Genomic DNA, 14,752 nt, shown 5'->3' on the forward strand with positions numbered 1-14,752 from the left:
TTTAACTGTTGCAGTGCTTACAGCAGAAAAAAAAAAATATTTACAGCCTGGTGCAAAAAGTGTTTTTTAGTTTAGGTCCTGGGTAAGATATGCGCTTCATTTAGCGGAGAATAGCTCAACTGTTATAGACTAATATGACCCCATTGAACAATGTGGGATGTGTGCCAAAATCTCTACCTGGGACGAAAGTCCTGAAAATGATCACAACCGGTGACACTATAATCACACTACAGGTGAATGGGACTTTTTCTTCTATTTATAGATATCCTCATACATTTCTACCAGATTAATCTTCATAATAAGATGTCCTGTTTTGTGCTGTATTGAATGGAAAATTATAAATACAATTGTATACAAACAAGGGACTTTTTTAAAAGAAAGAAAACAAGCATTTCATTAATGCACAGACATTTTATATCCAACCTTGCTATTATCATTGGAACGTTAACTTAAAGTGAGAAATACAAAACAACAGGTTTATTCCCTGTATGATGATGATGAGAGCTCATTCAGTTATAGGATTTTTACAACTATTGCCTCCCTTGCATTTGCAGTACTTGCAACAACGGATACCAGCTGCCCGACAGGGACACCCATTCTTGTGTGCACACTTGCCACACGAGCAGGGATCTGGCAAACCTTCAGGTTTTGAGATTACAATCTTAGAGACTAATAAACTGCCCTTTCTTACAAAACCATAAGCATCTGCATTTAAGATCGAGGTGGCGTCTGTACATGGTGCTTGGACCCAAAGCTTCTGTTGATAATAGGCTCTTTGTATATGTTTTCTTGCATTACTTGAGGTGCAAGCGGTCCTCTCAAAGTCCATCTTAAGGGCATTACTATCGAACGCAGCAATGCGCAGGTCGTCAAATGTATCCATGTCCGTTGATCGTTTGAGACATTTAACCAAGAATGTTTCCGCCATTTGTATTGCACTCTCTGTTAGACAGAGACAAAAGTTGCAAACAAAAGTTGCCTTAAGGATGGCATGTCACTTTTCAATTTTTTAACCCCCATAATCCACAGATAAATTGAAATTAATTAATTAAAGCTTATCTCACCATGTTTCCCGCTGTAGCCCAGTCCAATGAAGTATTGTGACACTGGATGGATAAGTTGTTCTCTCACTCTCTCCAGATCTTTTGGAATTTTGTAAAATAAGGTTTCAAATATGAGTAATTGGTACCAACGTATCTGTTCTTTGTGAGGAATAACTTTATGACATGAAGACATGTCAAGACCTCTCCCCGACGCGAAGCGGAGAGGTCTTGAATCAGCCTGAAGGGGTTGTACTCACTATAACAACCGCCTCGCTCTACATTATCCCGCTTATTACATGGCTACCCACCAAATAAATCAATAATTTTACCCAAAATATTGATTTAAAAAGGAGTTTATTGATTTAAAAACGATTGTATTGCTTCCGCTAAAGAAAATAGTCTGTTCCGTCTCTACGGTTAGAATCCTGCGTCCATAGCAACGCTCTGTTTTTCATGGCAACGGTGTGTTATACTTCGCAGCGGTCGGTTATCAAGAAATAACAGGCCGCATTCTACATTGGAATTCAACCAAGCTGTGACGAAGGACGACCTTTTCCAGGCAGATAAAACTGGCTGCTTGAGAATCAGCCAATCAGGAGCGTCACTGCGCTCTGCGGCTCGCGGAAGCAGACAGCTTAAGTTTCAGTTTCGGAAAAGTTTGGAAGAGAGTGCTGGCGTTGAAAGACTGTGCAGTTTATATTTATATTTATATAGATAATCTAAGATAGTGTTGCTGTACTTATTTACAAGTTCCAAGTATTGTGTGCGTGCAACTACCAGTAAGTATACTGAAGTTTGTTGTTGTTTTTACACTCTCAGAAATAGGGGTACAGCAGGAGTCCATTTCTGTCCCCCAAGGTACATATGTACCTTTTTGAGGGTCAAAAAGGTACATATATGTCCCCAAGCATTAAAAGGTACAAATATATACAGTTTCTTTTAAAGGTTAAGGTACAATATCAAAAGACAGCCTCTGCTAAGTAATTTTATTTTATTTTTTGTAAAAAAAAAAATATATTTTTTTAAAGGTTTTAATGATGCCTTCATCATTTAAGGTAGATTTTAACTTATCACTATATTTGAGTAGCCTTGAAATAAAGGAAATAAAAGTTTTGTAAGTCAATTTACTGATATTAAATCATTATAACACAGCAAAAACTCCAGTGTTAAATGAACTTTCCTGGGAGTTTATTTGGCTCCAGACTCGAGTGTGTTAAAGTGTTAAAATATGAGTGTTAAATTAACAATCAAGAGTGCTAAAGTTAATGAGCTAATTAAGTGATTCATTGAGTGATGATTGAGCAATATTGAAGACACCTGATGTTAACAAGCAGAATCACTGAAGGAGAAAATATATTTTTTTAAGACACCGTTATGGTGATCAGTGTTTGCTTTAGTTGGGTCTTTTGACCCTTAAACTGTTAACATTAGGTTTTGTTTGGCTGGTTTTATTAAGTTATAATGGCTAGATGAACAAATAGATAAGTTGAACAGGTGGTGTTGGTTATGTTTTGAGATCCAGAATTTTTGAAATAATCTAAAGGATTTCTTAAAAGTTGATCTGATAAAACAAATATTTATTTTAGGCACACACAGACATCAAGAATCAGTGTATGAATCTCAACAATGGTGACAAACAGAATATTCAGTTAGGGAAAGGAAATTAGTAAGACAATTCAGATCATAATTTATTCATACCGCAATGCATGATGGGAGCCATGAATGAGTTTTGATTGGTGGCAGCCACTGCAACATGCTTTATTATTGTCACCATTGTTGAGATTCACAGGCTGATTATTGATGTCTGTGTTTCTTCATAAAGTAATTTTCAATGTCTTTTGATCAGAACAACTTTTTCTAAATTTTCAACAAGAATTTTTGGATTATATTGAAAATGCTGAAAATCTTTTGCTGTAGAATCACAGTGATGCTGTAATCAACAATATACATTTAAGCCTGAGATTAGATTCTAAATGAGTTCAGTGATTCAGGTTAAATTATGATTATGTCAAAACATAACTAACACCACCTGATCAACTTTTCTCTTTGTTCATCTGGCAGTTATAACTCAGATACAACAGCCAAACAAATTCTAAAGTTAATGATTTAACCCTCATGTGGTGTTCGGGTCATTTTGACCCGGAGAAGATTTTCTTTTTCCCGAAAATACTAGTTAATGTTATCGCTTTGGACTGAAACTTAGAGACTTTTTTCACAAATGGTATAACTACTTCTGAAATGTTTTGTGACAATTTTCTTAATTTTTTAGGGGGAGTCTTGTCACCTTGTCACTCTTGTGGTGTTCCCGGTCAAAAATGACCGGACTACAAAAAATAGCTTATAAATCACTCATTATGCAATATTATCACCCAATATTGGATTCAATCTTTTTGTCAACTTGTTCTCTTTCAATTAGGACTGGTTTTATATTTCTATTTGCATCTGATTAATCGTAGGCCTCATTTATTTGAGAGTAGGCATCTAATTTTTTGAGTAAAAAAAACATTATTTTTGAATAATTTTGGAAATTTTAAATAAATTCTGAAGAAAATTGGCACTGTTGATCACACTAGTCTACTTTAATTTTTCACCAGGAATTGTGTTTTGAAAAACTTTTATTTTGTACAATATGGCACAGAGTTACACTTGTGGTGTTCCCGGTCAAAAATGACCGGACTACAATAAATAGCTTAGAAATCAATCATTATGCAATATTATCACCCAATATTGGATTCAATCTTTTTGTCCACTTGTTCTCTTTCAATTAGGACTGGTTTTATATTTCTATTTGCATCTGATCAATTGTAGGCCTCATTTATTTGAGAGAAGGCATCTAAATTTTTGAGTAAAAAAAACATTATTTTTTAATAATTTTGGAAAAATAAAATAAAATCTGAAGAAAATTGGCACTGTTGATCACACTAGTCTACTTAAACTTTTCACCAGGAATTGTGTTTTGAAAAACTTTTATTTTGTACAATATGGCACAGAGTTACACTTGTGGTGTTCCACTGGGCCATTGAGGGCCATTGTGGGCCATTGTTTCAATGGGCCATTGAAAGTGAATGGGAGAGACCAATGCAACCAATGAATGGAACAACACAAATTATGTATCATTTTAAAGCTTAGAATCTCAGCTTTTTAATGCATCTAATCACTTTGATCAACTCCTAACGACTGCTGAGTTATCACTCTAAAACTGAGTGTACCCCCCGCAGGCGCCACCTAGCTGCGAAATAAATAATCATAATATTTTTCAAAACTATTACCTTGATCAACTTAAAATAGGTGTCATTTGAAAGCTTAGAGTCTGAAATTTACAATGAATGTAGCCAATTTGATAAACTCCTAAGTAGTGCTGAGTTATTTGCTGATACATAAAAATAAATAAAATCATAATTTATAAACTACTTTTTTGTATTACATTCAGCAATATGTCAAATACATCATACAGCTCTGATAGTCCTGTGTCATATGTCATTTGAAAGGTCTCAATGAGTAGAATACAACAAGCATAATTGTTTCAGGCTTTTTTACTAAACTTGAGCGAGGTTTTTCTAAAAGAAGCCCTTCAAGAGACCCATGTGTAAACCATGTATGGATGCTGAATTTTAGACACATTTCCGCTCGTAACTTCATGAAACATGCTCCGATTGTGGAAAATGACACATCATTATTTACAGCAGATGCTTACAATTAAAATGAGTCCAAACTCAACATGATCCATAACTCAGAACTAAAGATATTCCTCGTGGAGTTCTAACACAAAAAAAATCACAGACGCACAGACTCACGTAGCCAATCAAGGTAGCTTAGACTTGGCCTTTTTACTCGTATCTTCATGAAAATTATATCGATCATGAAAAATGGCACATCGTTATTTACAGCAGGAGTTCACGATTAAAAAGAGCCCAAACTCATTATATTCCATCAATCAGATCTAAAGATATTCCTCATGGCGTTCTAACACAGAAAATACCACAGACGCACCTAGCCAAGTATATACTCATGAAGCACTCTCGTTTGGTTTTCGCTCATAACTTCACGAAGCATGCACAGTTCGTAGAAAACTGTACATCATTATTTTCAGCAGACTATCACTATTAAAAAGAGCCCAAACTCAGCATAATCCATCACTCAGATCTAAAGATATTCCTAATTGAGTTGTAACACACAAACCCCCACATACGCTCACAGAGCCTTGAATATAGATGTAGCCTAGCATTTATGTCCCGTTTTAACTCATAACTCAATGAAGCATGCATAAATTGTGGAAAATGGCACATCATTATTTACATGAGATTGTTAAGATTAAAAAGAGCCCAAACTCACCATAATCCATCACTCAGATGTAAAGATATTCCTCATGGACTTCTAACACATGTCTCTCCCATTCACTTTCAATGGCCAATTGAAACAGTGGCCCTCAATGGCCCAGTGGAACACCACAAGAGTGACAATGTGCCATTTTGTACAAAATAAAAGTTTTTCAAAACAAAATTCCTGGTGAAATATTAAAGTAGACTAGTGTGATCAACAGTGCCAATTTTCTTCAGATTTCATTTAATATTTCCAAAATTATTCAAAAATAATGTTTTTTTTACTCAAAAAATGAGATGCCTACTCTCAAATAAATGAGGCCTACAATTAATCAGATGCAAATAGAAATATAAAACCAGTCCTAACTGAAAGAGAACAAGTGGACAAAAAGATTGAATCCAATATTGGGTGATAATATTGCATAATGAGTGATTTCTAAGCTATTTTTTGTAGACCGGTCATTTTTGACCGGGAACACCACAAGAGTGACAATGTGCCATTTTGTACAAAATAAAAGTTTTTCAAAACAAAATTCCTGGTGAAATATTAAAGTAGACTAGTGTGATCAACAGTGCCAATTTTCTTCAGATTTCATTTAATATTTCCAAAATTATTCAAAAATAATGTTTTTTTTACTCAAAAAATCAGATGCCTACTATCAAATAAATGAGGCCTACAATTAATCAGATGCACATAGAAATATAAAATCAGTCCTAACTGAAAGAGAACAAGTGGACAAAAAGATTGAATCCAATATTGGGTGATAATATTGCATAATGAGTGATTTCTAAGCTATTTTTTGTAGTCCGGTCATTTTTGACCGGGAACACCACAAGTGTGACAATGTGCCATTTTGTACAAAATAAAAGTTTTTCAAAACAAAATTCTTGGTGAAATATTAAAGTAGACTAGTGTCATCAACAGTGCCAATTTTCTTTAGATTTCATTTAATATTTCCAAAATTATTCAAAAATAATGTTTTTTTTACTCAAAAAATCAGATGCCTACTATCAAATAAATGAGGCCTACAATTAATCAGATGCACATAGAAATATAAAATCAGTCCTAACTGAAAGAGAACAAGTGGACAAAAAGATTGAATCCAATATTGGGTGATAATATTGCATAATGAGTGATTTCTAAGCTATTTTTTGTAGTCCGGTCATTTTTGACCGGGAACACCACAAGTGTGACAATGTGCCATTTTGTACAAAATAAAAGTTTTTCAAAACAAAATTCTTGGTGAAATATTAAAGTAGACTAGTGTGATCAACAGTGCCAATTTTCTTTAGATTTCATTTAATATTTCCAAAATTATTCAAAAATAATGTTTTTTTTACTCAAAAAATCAGATGCCTACTATCAAATAAATGAGGCCTACGAATAATCAGATGCAAATAGAAATATAAAACCAGTCCTAACTGAAAGAGAACAAGTGGACAAAAAGATTGAATCCAATATTGGGTAATAATATTGCATAACAAGTGATTTATAAGCTATTTTTTATAGTCCGGTCATTTTTGACCGGGAACACCACAGGTGGAATTGGGTTGTGAACACCACACAAGGGTTAAGGGTCAAGAGCCCAACTAAAGCAAACACTGATCTCCATAACGGTGTCTTAAAAAATTCAATTTTCTCCTTCCGTGATTCTGCTTGTTAACATCAGGTGTCTTCAATAATGGTCAATCATCACTCAATTAATCACTTAATTAGAGCATTAACTTCAACACTCTTGAGTCTGGTATCATATAAACTCCCAGGAGAGGAGTTTACAGGTTTTTGGCTCCCAACAGGTTTTTGCTGTTGGACCTCAAGGTACATATATGTAACTTTTTGAGGATCAAAAAGCATTAAAAGTTACATATATGTACCGTTTCTTTTAAAGGTTAAGGTAGAATATTGTACCCTTGAGGGTACAGCCCCAGTGACAAGCCATTGTACCCCTAAAGGTACAATTATGTACTTTATTTTATGAGAGTGTATGTAGAGCCAGCCCTGATTGGCTGCTTGAATCTCAATTTAAAAGAATGTCCAGTTCCGGGTCTTTCTTTCTTTTGGCCATCGGTGGAGAAGAAGTCATAGCACGGTTACTCATGGTTCTTACAGGACTTTCAACCGAGGAGGTCCTTATATCAGAAGCAGGCATAGAAGTAACCGACGTCGAGATGAAAGGACATGAAATGGACTTTCAGGCAAATGACATTTACTCAGATGATAATAATGTATATGTCACAGTTAGACATTGAGTTTAAAATGAAATGTTGGAAAATGTGAAAATGAAAAGGATTTAATAAATTCTGATTTTAATTCAGCGTGTGTGTAATATATATATATATATATATATATATATATATATATCATTGTTGTCAACGATTGTACCTTTTAATGCTTGGGGACATATACCTTTTTGACCCTCAAAAAGGTACATATATGTACCTTGGGGGTCAGAAATGGACTCCTGCTGTACCCCTATTTCTGAGAGTGTAAATCATCTCTCTCCCTCTCTCTCTCTCACTCTCTCATGCATGCTAGGAGTTTGTGGACGGAGAGTGAGTGTGTGTTGGAGTGAGCTCTACGGTGTAAGTGAGTTTTCTATCTTTTTATCTATTTCTTGTGGTTTTGTTAGGTAAATAGAGGAAAGTTTGTAGGTGTTTGTGAGGAGCGTCATCGGTCATTGTGTACTGATCGCTATGGCAGCGTCTCAGCATGCGAGCTTGGAAAGTTTAACGCAGCGGCACGGCGTTAAGGTAGTACCCGCGGAGCGTTGTTCAGTTGAGGACTGTGTCCTCGCTGTTGCTGCTGTTGTTGGTCATGATTGCATTCTGTCTGCATCAATAATGAATAGCGCAATAGTAATGTTTTTGAACAATGTTGACAAAGTGAATGAAGTTGTAGAAACCGGGATTGTTGTGAATGATTCCCTTACTCCAGTCATGCCCTTAGTACAACCAGCTAGAGATGCGCGGTTGGCGGTTACAGCCACGGACTACGCGGATAAACCGCAGATCGGGCGGATGACGTGACGAAAAATAATATTTTAATTAAATTCGGGCGGGTGGCGGGCGGTTGAACCAATCAAATGAAAAATATATGTATACACCAATCAGCGGATGGCGGGCAGGTGCAGTTTTGAAAATTGGTCAAAAACGTTGGTGCGGATGGATGGCGGACGGATGATGAGTTTTGTGATGCGGTTGCGGATGAAATAATAGCCCATCCGCGCCTCTCTACAACCAGCAAAAAGAGTAATATTGTCAAATGTCCCGCCGTTTATTAAAAATAAAGTGATTGAAAGGGAATTGTCCAGACACGGAAAGTTTGTGTCAAAAATTAAGAAAATCTCACTCGGTTGCAAATCGCCACAGTTGAAACATGTTGTATCATTTAGGAGGCAGGTGCACATGATCTTAAATATCCAGAATGAAGAGCTTAATTTAGCCATGAAGTTTAAGACTGAGGATTTTCATTATGTTATTTTTGCTACCTCCGATCCGATGAAGTGTTTTGGTTGTGGACAAGAGGGTCACATAACACGCGTGTGCCCCAGTGGTGTAGTCTACGTGATACGCAGGTATACGCCATATACCCACTAGAAAAGGCCAAGGATTTCCGTATGCCCACATAAAAAAGCGTGAGGATACGTAACAACTTTGTTTTGTGTCAGAACTTTCACACTTACATTCATAAATTCACCCCGTCTGTGTTTGCGAAGCGACACGGATCGAATCGCGGAATCCAGTCACAAATGGAACTTGCTATATAAAGCAGAACGTCACGGAATTTGGCCATTTTTGAATGAATAAATCTAAAGTAGGGCTGTACAATGAATCAAATCTCGATATGGACTAGTGTATGAATATTAAAGTTAAAAGAGACTGTAGTTGTTCTTCTCTGAGAAAATCAGTAATATCAGAAAGGTGATCAGCACATCCTTGAGTTGCACTGAGGTCAGACAGATCAGACCACCTGAGAAAGTAGTTACTATGTCTGACTTCAAAGAAATTGATGGCAAAATTTTGGAAGAAACCGTACAGCACCTTAAAACATCAACCTGCGCTCTTGACACACTTCCCACATCTTTTTTCAAAAGTGTGTTAAACAGTTCAGAAGCAGATCTTCTAGAAGTGGTAAATGCCTCACTTCTCTCTGGGAGTTTTCCAAACTCCCTGAAAACTGCAGTTGTCAAGCCCCTCCTGAAAAAGAACAATCTGGATAAGACCATATTAAGCAACTATAGACCGATCTCAAATCTTCCTTTCATAGGCAAGATCATTGAAAAAGTTGTCTTCAATCAGCTGAACAAATTCCTGAGCTTGAATGGATCCTTTGACAATTTTCAATCTGGTTTCCAACCGCACCACAGCACAGAGACAGCGCTCATAAAGATAATAAACGATATTCGCTTAAATACTGATACAGGCAAATGATCGGTGCTGGTACTACTCGACCTCAGTGCTGCATTTGACACTGTCGATCATAACATACTTCTTGACAGGCTGGAAAACTGGGTGGGGCTTTCTGGGATAGTCCTAAAATGGTTCAGGTCATACTTAGATGGGAGAGGTAATTATGTGAGTATAGGAGATCATAAGTCTGAGTGGACATCCATGACATGCGGAGTCCCTCAAGGCTCAATTCTTGCGCCACTCCTGTTCAACCTGTATATGCTCCCAATGTGCCAAATAATGAGAAAGAACCAAATTGCTTACCACAGCTATGCAGACGACACACAGATCTATTTAGCCCTATCGCCTAACGATTACAGCCCCATTGCTCCCTGTACCAGTGCATTGGTGAAGTCAACAGTTGGATGTGTCAAAACTTTCTTCAGTTAAACAAAGACAAAACTGAAGTCATTGCGTTTGGAAACAAAGATGAAGTTCTCAAGGTGAACGCATACCTTCACTCTAGGGGTCAAACAACTAAACATCAAGTCAGGAATCTTGGTGTGACACTAGAGTCAGACCTTAGTTTCAGTAGTCATGTCAAAGCAATAACTAAATCAGCATACTATCATCTGAAAAATATTGCAAGAATTAGATACTTTGTTTCCAGACAAGACTTAGAGAAACTTGTTCATGCTTTCATCACCAGCAGGGTGGATTATTGTAATGGACTCCTCACTGGCCTTCCCAAAAAGACCATAAGACAGTTGCAGCTCATACAGAACGCTGCCGCCAGGATTCTGAGCAGAACCAGAAAATATGAACACATCACACCAGTCTTCAGGTCTTTACACTGGCTCCCAGTTAAATCTAGGATTGATTTTAAAGTATTATTACTGGTATATAAATCATTCAATGGCCTAGGACCTCAATACATTGCAGATATGCTCACTGAATATAAACCCAACAGATCACTCAGATCACTAGGATCATATCAGCTAGAAATACCAAGGGTTCACTCAAAGCATGGCGAATCCGCTTTTAGCTATTATGCTGGAACCAGCTTCCAGAGGAGATCAGATGTGCTCTTACAATAGTCACATTCAAATCCAGACTCAAAACACATCTGTTTAGCTATGCATTTACTGAATGAGCACTGTGCCACTGTTCGTCCGACTGTTTGTACTGTACTGTATTTTATTTTTCTAAACCGTTTTAATTATTCTTATTTCTTTTTATTATTTTAATTTCTTCTATGTACAGCACTTTGAATTGCCATTGTGTATGAAATGTGCTATACAAATTGCCTTGCCTTGCCTTGCCTTGCCTTGCCTTGCCTTGCCTTGCCTCGCCTCGCCTCGCCTCGCCTCGCCTCGCCTCGCCTCGCCGTCTCTGGGAATGAGCGCTCAATGTGTGCTCCACTACACACACACACACACAGACACACACACACACTGAAGCACGCATGACTCACGCTCGTGGTGTTTTCGGTATACACCGAAAGTATATTAAAGTATACTCACTACAAAAAACTAGACTACACCACTGGTGTGCCCTGAGAAGAGTGCAGATCAGAATCACAATACAGACGAAACACTTAGTAATACAGATCATCCCCAAACGAATGACACAGTATCTTGTGTTGACAAAAATGGAATTGACGATCGTGAAAGTAATAAATGAGAGTGTGGCCACAAACGAAAATGTGCATGAAGGTGGTGTTTCTGAGGTCAGTGAGCAGGCCATATTAGAAGATGCTTTGGATGTTGACATGACAGAAGATCAGAGTATTTTTAAAACACCAACATTAAAAAGGAAAAATAAGACCAAAGTAAGCAAAAAGTAAGTAAGTAAAAAAAGCTACTGGAACAGCTGTTGGTGATGCAAGGGAGGTGGACTCAGACTCGAGTAATGTTGAGGAGTCTGCTGTGGATAGTGATTGTGAATCATCAGACTCTGTGAGCTCAGTTTCACAGAAGCGATCTGTCCGCAGCGCTTACACATCGGACAAAATAAAAAAGTTTCTTTAGACAACGAAAGGCATGAAAGGTGTAAATGTAGACTTCCCAGATTGTGAGTTGTTTATAGATTCAACCAGGGCTTTAATGAAGGAGGGTGGAGCTTTCACTGAATAAGAAGTCTTTAGGCTGAAGAAAATTGTCCAGAAGTTAAAACTAAATTTATTGAACGATGAATTCAAATCAGTCTAGCTTATTTTCTCTTTTTTTAAAGTGTTTGTTACTGGTGTGCTCATATTACCTTTTTATGAGTAGGATACAATTGGGCACACTTAATTTGAATGGTGCATGAGACAGCAAGAAAAGAGCAATGCTTTATGAACGGATTAAACAAAAGAAAATCGATGTAATGTTGGTCCAGGGAACTCATCAGTGTTGGGCAAGCTACTTGGAAAATGTAGTGAGCTAAGCTAACAGTTACTCTACATTATATGAAACTTCACTACACAGAAGCTACCACCCTGGAAAATGTAGCAAGCTAAGCTACAGGAACATGGCAAAAGTAGTTAACTACATCTAAGCTATTTTTTAAAATTAAATTTTTATATTGAACTTCATTCCAATGCTATCTCAGTGATCAATAAAACTGTAAATATATACACACACACACACAACACCACTTTTACCCAAACTGATTAATAAAAACAAGTTTAAATGGGTAGCTGCTACATTTTCTATAAATATTTTTGAGTCTTTCTGATTTCTGACATAGCCATACTCTAGTTCTTGTTAAAACGCACTATACATGCAAATTATGTGCATTTTAGGTACTTTTTTAGGTACTATTGTGAAATCATATTTATTTTGTCCATCAAAAGTATGCTTTCATTTTAATTGAGCGTGGTTAATTTGGTTGAGCTCAATGGTTAATGAAAAATAGACTCGGCGCCGAAACCCTCAGCTTCACTGCTCACGCGACGCTCCAGCTTGATGCTTACGCGCTGCTCCTTCTCGCGGTGTGAATGCACTCATTGAACATGCACGCGAAAACAATTCGCGCTGCTCGCGCTTGCGGTCTGAAGCAGCCGTAATTCACAAGGTTTATGTGCGTTCTGTGTGCACGTGTGATGCTGATGTTGCGCGATGTTAATCATGCGGCGCCCGAGTTGAGCTTGTGCTTCAGAAAATGTAGCTTCAGCTTGAGTGGACGCTACCGCACTACTTGATCAACAAAAGAGCTTCGCTACTGAAAAGCTATTTGATTCAGAAAACAGCGACGCTACCACCACGCTATTGAGAAATGTAGTTAAGCTAGTAACGTCACTACTTGTAGCGACGCTACTGCCCAACACTGAAACTCATAGTGATGTTTTTAATGAGAATGAATGGCTAATGGAATGGGATGGGTCAATTATTTTAAGCCACAAAAATTACTGTAGTGGTGGCTTAGCTGTACTTAAGAAAAACTTTAAAACAATTTCATATGAGATAGAACATGTTGTTGAGGGACATCTAATGAAAACGTAGCGGGATGCTGCATTGAGGTGAGAGCAAGCAACCTCTATACGATATAGCTGACTACGCCACCCTGTTAGACAGGGAAATATAAATGTTAATGAATTTAACCACCTACAAAGCACACACAGCAACGTGGTGTCACGGTTGAGGAATTCATTGACGCTCCCTTGCATTGTGTGTGTGTGTTTTGTGAATGAATGTGTGTGTGTGTGTGGGCGTGGTCGCTGATTGTCCTCCGGGAGATCAGCGACAGGTGTTGTGCATTACCACTGCTTATTTATACTCACCTCATGCCTCTTGTGTTTGTCAGATCGTTGTTTTGTGGATGTTGCCTGTTGTGTTCCCGTTTCTTCGGCTCCTCGTGTCTCCTGCTTTGTCTTCGTCTGGAAGTTCGTCGTTGCAGTTTATGTCTTCACTCTTCACCAACACTGGGTTCATCACTTCACGTCTGACCATCGGATCGAGTTGTCCACGCAAGCCTGCGCTGCCTTGCCTTCATCAGAGATTACCATCGCACTGAGAAGGATCTTGTGATCTACACACCTCCCTCGAGTACTGCATCGGCGATCTTCCAACTCTACTGAGAACTTTGTCAGCTTCCCTTTTCACTCTGAGACTGGTGCTTTATATTCTAATAAAGACCTGTTTTACTTGCTATTGTCCCCTCTATTCTTTCGTAACACGTGGTTATCGAAAGGAGGGCCTGAGACGTAGATACCAAAAGATACAAAAGTTTATTTCAATCATCAAGCAGTAATCTTAAAACATTAAAGGACTGCAGGAGCAGGTTACACATACAAACATTAAAGGGATACTTCAGGATTTAGCATTAAACTTTGTATCAGTAGCGGCCGGCCCTGAAGCCTCGGTTCCTATAACGAGAAACAAAATGTCTCCAAATTAACAAAACAAATAACAACCACTGAAACTTAAATAAAAGTTACAGAAGAAAATCATTTAATTAATAAACCATAGAATCATGCATCAAACCACGCTGAGGTTAAGAATTGGGCACCAAAACTGGGTGGATATTCACTCCACTTTCATACTTCACCAGCAACCCAGCGATCACATAAGCAATTATGCTGGAAAGCAGGTGTTACAATACACATGAACCGAGCGCATACGCGCTGACGAGCGAGTTTGTCCCAGGAGAAACCAGGATCGACAAAGCAGCAGCATCAAATAGTGTTGCCCCGCAGGCCTCACTGAACACACGGTATCCGAGAACAGATTATTCCTGTTAGAATTTAAACATAAAATTACTCCCAACATAACTATGAATGAACGTTGCGCAGTAGTGGTAGTTACACGTACCTTCATTTCATAGTGGGTCGAAAATCCAAGTCACGCACACAGAAGACTATCGCCATGCCAACAGAAGCACGGGAATGCAGGAGGGGAATATGAATAGCCGCCGCCAACAACCCCCAGCAACGAACCATCCGTCATAATGCTATAAACCAAATGACTGTTACATAAAGTCACAAATCTATGTGCTAACTAGTTAACCAAACACATACCT

At 37.8% G+C, this 14,752-nt stretch overlaps 1 long non-coding RNA gene across 1 annotated transcript; it reads left to right on the top strand.

The window, feature by feature from the left end:
• The first annotated feature begins 1,705 nt into the window (after positions 1-1,705).
• Positions 1,706-13,903, top strand: LOC311077762. The gene is made up of 3 exons (XR_014604982.1): positions 1,706-1,822; positions 7,899-7,949; positions 13,538-13,903. It is a non-coding gene; the product is annotated as an uncharacterized lncRNA (long non-coding RNA).
• Positions 13,904-14,752: the final 849 nt, after the last annotated feature.

The sequence above is a fragment of the Abramis brama genome (assembly GCF_963993115.1).
Source record: "Abramis brama genome assembly, chromosome: 2".
NCBI classification, from domain to species: domain Eukaryota; kingdom Metazoa; phylum Chordata; class Actinopteri; order Cypriniformes; family Leuciscidae; genus Abramis; species Abramis brama.